Below are 6,025 nucleotides of genomic sequence, written 5' to 3' on the forward strand. Positions count from 1 at the left end.
GCTGTATTTCTATGTAATAGAAATATCCTACACCCTACCTAGGAGTGAATTTAACCAAGGAGGTAGAAGATCTGTAGATTCAAAACTACAAACCACTGCTGAAAGAAATTACAAATACCTGAATAGGGCGCCTGGGTGGCTCAGTTGGTTAAGCGACTGCCTTCGGCTCAGGTCATGATCCTGGAGTCCCGGGATCGAGTCCCACATCGGGCTCCCAGCTCAGCGGCGAGCCTGCTTCTCCCTCTGACCTTCTCCCCTCTCATGCTGTTTCTTTCTCTCTCGCTCTCTAATACATAAATAAATAAAATCTTTGAAAAAAAAAAAACAACCAAATACCTGAATAAATGGAAAGTCCTCCTGTGTTCCTGGGTAGGAATTTATATTGTTAAGATGGCAATACTCCCTGAAGCAATGCATAGATTCAATACAGTCCCTATCATAAGTCCAGTGGCTTTTTGCAGAAATAGAAAAACCAATCCTCAAAATCCTAAGGATATAAGGGGCCCTAAATAGCTACAACAATGTTGAAAAAGAACAAGAAAAAAGCTGGAGAACTGATACTTCCTAATTTCAAAACTTCCTACAAAGCTACAAAGCAGCGTGGTTTTGGCATAAGGGTAGACACATGGGCCAGTGGAATAGAACAGAGTCCAGAAATCAACCCAAGCAACTATGGCAAATGGATTTTCAACAAGAGTGCCAAGAACATTCAAGAAAAGAGAATAGCATCTTCAACAAATGAATAATCAGGGCACCTGGATGGCTCAGTTGTTTAAACGCGTCTGCCTTCGGCTCAGGTCATGATCTCAGGGTCCTGGGATCGAGCCCCACATCGGGCTCCCTGCCCAGCAGGGAGCCTGCTTCTCCCTCTCCCTCTGCTGCTCCCCCACGCTTATGCTCTCTCTCTCAAATAAATAAATCTTAAAAAAACCAAACAAATGAATAACCACATGCAAAAGAATGAAGCTGGAACCTTACCCTATTTCATATACAAAAATTAATTCAAAATGGATCAATGACCTAACTACCAGAGCTAAAACTATAAAACTATTAGAAGAGAAAATACAGGGATAAACATTCATGACCTCAGATTTGGCAACAGATTCTTAGGTTTGACACCTGAAGTATGAGCAACAAAAGAAAAAATCAATTAAGCTTCATAAAAAATAAAACTTTCATACATCAAAGAATATTATCAAGAGTGTGAAAAGATAGCTTACAGAATGGATATTTACAAATCATGTATCTGATAAAGGTCTAGAATTCAGGGTATATTTAAGCACTCTTACAACTCCACAGAAAGTCAACCCAATTTAAAAATGCACAAATGCAGTCCTGACACCTGCTACAACAGGGACCGACCTTGGAGACATACTGAGTAAATGGACGTGAAAGGACAAATACTGTGTGACTCTCCTCACGGGGTCCTGGGAGCAGGCAGACCCCCAGAGACAGTAGGTGAGATGGGCTACCAAGGGCTGAGGGGAGGGAGAAATGGGAACTTTGTGCTTAATGGGCACAGTTTTAGTTTGTGACAATGAGGAGTTCTGGAGATGGATGGTGGTGGTGACTGTAGTGTGAATTGTGAACGTACTTAATGCCACTGAACAGTACACAAAAATGGTTAAAATGGTAAATTTTGTTACGTATATTTTACAATTAAAAAAATTGTGCAAAGGACTAGGATAGACATTTCTTCAAATGTATACAAATGACTGCAAGCACGTGGGAAGATGCTCCACATCGCTGACCATTAAGGAAATGCGAACCACTTCACACCCACTAGGATGGCTTTCATGTAAAAAATGGAAAACATCAAGTGTCAGCGAGTCTGTGGAGAAACGGGAACCCCATACCCGGCTGGTGGGGGTGTGAGGTGGTGCAGCTGCCGTGGAAAAGTCCAGCAGCTCCTCAGAAAGGTAAGCGCAGAATCACCCCGTGACCCAGCAATGCCACCCTGGGGTCTGAACCCAAGCAAAATGAGAACTCACGTCCACACAGAAACTCATACAGGAGTGCTCACGGCAGCACATTCCTGAGCCGACAGGTGCAAACGACTCAGACGTCCGCCAGAGGGGATCAGTAAGCAACCGTGGTCCGTCATGCACAGGCTACAGCCCGATAAACCTCAGCACATACGCTCCGTCTGAGAAGCTAGACACAAAAGGTCCGGTGATACGGTTTTATAGGGTCCATCTAGAATAGGCTGACCAGGGGTTCCCAAGAGACGGGGAGATGGGGGATGGCAGTGAGTTCTGTGTGGGGTGGCATTTTGGGGGTAAAGCAATCCTGAAAGCAGACAGTTGGCCGCTGACTTGTCCACCCTGCGGTGGGGGTTTCGCCTTGGTAACAGTACAGACGACGTGAGGCCCATGTGACGTCACTAACAAGTTCCACCAGACATGTAAGAAAAAGCTGCTCTGAGGCCTTAGAAGAGCCGTCAGTGGGCATGCCGAGCATCACTGCACTCTGGAAACAGGGTTGAGCCTTGTGACCCCACCCTGGTGACTGACCCTAAAGAAATGGAAACTATGTTCACCCAGAACCTCCACTTGGATCTTCACAGCAGCGTCATTTATGATCCAGAAACAGATGTTCTTTAGCGGGGGTTGGGGTGAAGGACCGCTGCTTCCACAAGCACAGGAACCAGCTATCGGGACGCACAAGCAAGGCGCGAGCCAGACGAGGCCGCCTCGGGGGGCTGTGTGCACTGCGTCCCCCCAGACACGCTAAAGCCCTGCCCTCGTTCCTGTGAACATGGCCTCACTTGGAGGCAGGGTCTCTGCAGCTGGGACATGGGCATCCTCATGAGAGGGAAACTGGCCGTGGGAGGGGGGGCAGCCGTGTGACCACAGTGGCCCCAGCCCCTCCCAGCCAACAGCTGCCAGCCCTGCTGACACGATTTGGACTTCCAGCCTCCAAAACTGTACAAAAATAACTTCTTTTTAAGTTGCTCTAGTTGCGGCCATTTGTCCCAGCAGCCCCAGGAGACTCCCATCCTGTAGGATTTCCGGGACTCAGTGGTTGCTGGGCGCTGGGGCGGGGGTGGCCGGAAGGGAGAGCGCGCAGCAGGGCCTCTGCGGGATAAGGGGACATCCGTGTCCCGACTGTGGGGGTGGCATCTGTCAAAACTCACAAAACTGTGTGCACCCCCACACATGCAGTGTAGCCACATTTCTAAATGAATTAAAAAGCTAACCCCACAAGTTGCTGGGTCAGTGAAGAGGTGTGTGTCCGGGTGGCAGCACTGGCCTGGACCCAAGGCTGCGGCTGGGGCTTCAGACACCACGGTCGCTCTGACAGGTGGAGACAAAATGCTTCGTCCACGGCAGGAGCCAGTGTGGCTCTTCCCACTGTCCTCCTTTCCCTGGAGATCCTGCGGTAAAAACCGAGTGTTTACAACGTGGATGAACTTGGAAACACTCCGCTGAAAGCAGCGGACACCAAGGTCACACATGGCGATTCCCTTTCTCAGAAACGTGCAGAACAGGCGAGTCCACAGGGCTGGGGAGGGAGCGGCGGGGACGGCTAACGAGGCCTCTGTTCTGGGGGGAGAAAGATGCTCTGGATCTGAGTAGAGGTGACGGCTGCCCTACAGTGTGAATGCACTTAAGGCCGTGAATTGTACTCTTTAAAATGGTTAAAATTTTATGTGTACTTTACCAAAATTAAAAAAGAAACCAAACAGTTTCCCCTGGAAGAAGGTGGAGTGGGATCCGATTTACATATTGAGCTAGGGGCCTGTAGGGACAGGTCCCAGCGGCCGCTGCGCGAGCTTCCTCTCTGGAGGGTAGTGCTCCACCAAGGGCCCCTGGGGACTCTGGTGACAGATGGAGACACGTGCACCCCACCCTCCAGCTTCCAGGGTTGACACATGCCCGGGGGAACCTCCTCCCTTCACCTCCCCTGCCAGGTGTGTCCCCTGAGCTCCAGGCACCCGTGGCAGCGGCTGTGGGCTCAGACACACCCAGACTGTGACATCGTCGCAGAACAGTGACCCTCCGTGGGGCATCTGTGCCTCAGTTCCTTCACAGCCACAGCCGCGACTCCAGAACCCTGTTCTGTGGACACCAAGGACAATGTTATATTCAAACGCCAGCATGGTTGCAATTTCGTTGGAGCTTCCCCACCCCTCCCCACCCCCCAAAGCAGATGGGGGGCTGCCTGATGTCCTCTTGAATCACGGTGTCAACTGTTTTGGGGGTGCGACGATGTGGTCTCTCTGAGGCTACGGGGCTGCCGGCGGGCTTCAGCCTCCAGGTGCCTGAGTCCTTGAGGGCTGTCCTCTGGGATACATGCACTGACCTTCAAAAGACAGCACGATGTTTAAGAGGAAACAGTGATTTTTTTTTTTAAAGATTTATTTATTCATTTGACAGGGAGAGAGAGCGAGCACAAGCAGGGGGAGCAGCAGACTCTCCGCCGCGCAGGGAGCCCAACATGGGGCTCAATCCCACAACCGAGACCATGACCTGAGCCAAAGGCAGACGTTTCACTGACTGAGCCACCCAGGCGGCCCAGAAACAATGATTTTAACATGAAGTAAGGGCAGACAATTCTATTCTCAGACAAGTAACTCATTTTTGGACTCAATTTTGAGAACAGAAATCTTGTACGTTCTTATATTCAAATAAATGAGTTAGTCTAATTGGCGGCTCTTATTTCTGCTTACAGGATAAGATGACCTAGACAATCATGGAACGGTAGTGAGCTCTTGTCTGCTGGGATGGAGCAATCTTAAGGGGCACATCCAGTGGCTCCTGAGGGCACACAGGGCATGGTCAGCTCCAAAGCTGACAGCTAGACATGTCAGCCCCTCTTCTGTTTAAACAGGAAACACTGTGATCTTCTGGAGCCACATGTCTGCTTTGAAGGTCACTGAGACACCGTCTTCCATGGTATCTGGCCAAACCCTGGACTGTCACTACCTCCACCTGCCCATGAGAGGCTCTGAGATCATGTCTCATCAGCTCACACGACACAGAAGACTGAAACTCACTGCCATTAAAGATCCTGCTGGTGCCAGGACTTCAGCCCATGTGAAGACAGTGTGGCAGGTGTCTGGGAGGCCCAGTCAGAGCCACGGTTGGGCTGAAATGGCGGGCCTTCTCTTGGGCAGAGCTGTAAGAACATCTCATCTCACTAGCTGTTGCCCCCTGCCCCTCGGGCACACTTTTGCTTTGGTTAGAAGCCAGTGTACATTTATGTTTTGGTGGCTGTTGCATAAAGCAAATGGTTTTAAAATTAATGCCCAAACCACAAAATTACTAACCTGAAATCCACAATACCAAAATGTGGCAAGGACAACGTAAAAAAAATTAAGTTACATACGAGTGTTATCTTGTACACACAATACATCTTTAAATATGAGCAAGCTGAATTCAGTAGTAACTAAATAGTAACAATAATAACGGGGATAACACACCATGACCAAGTCAAGTGGGGTTTATCTCAGGATTGCAAACTTGGTCAATCGGAAATCAATGTGATTCACATAAGCAGAATAAAAGATAAACAACGTGATCACCTGAATAAATGCAGAAAGACCAACTGACAAAATTGCACACCCACTCCCAGTGGTGTGAACCCGGGTGAGTGCCTCAGGGCTCCCCGCTCCCCTCCACCCTGCCACCTGCCACCTGCCAAAGGGGGCTGAGCATGCAGTATGGTTTCAGCATGATTAAATGCTTCAAACATGGGGCGCCTGGGTGGCTCAGTTGGTTAAGAGACTGCCTTCGGCTCAGGTCATGATCCTGGAGTCCCAGGATCGAGTCCCGCATCGGGCTCCCTGTTGTCAGCAGGGAGTCTGCTTCTCCCTCTGACCCTCCCCCCTCATGCTCTCTCTATCTCATTCTCTCTCTCAAATAAATAAATAAAATCTTTAAAAAAAAAAAATAAATAAAATAAATGCTTCAAACAGGAAAAAAAAAATCTGTATTCCTCAGAGAAACATAACAGAATACAAGGTATCTACAGTGTACCATTTGTGATGCCTAGGACGCAACCGAAAAGTGCTGGACACACA

Source organism: Phoca vitulina, unplaced genomic scaffold, assembly GCF_004348235.1.
Source record: "Phoca vitulina isolate PV1807 unplaced genomic scaffold, GSC_HSeal_1.0 scaffold41, whole genome shotgun sequence".
Taxonomy (NCBI): Eukaryota; Metazoa; Chordata; class Mammalia; order Carnivora; family Phocidae; genus Phoca; species Phoca vitulina.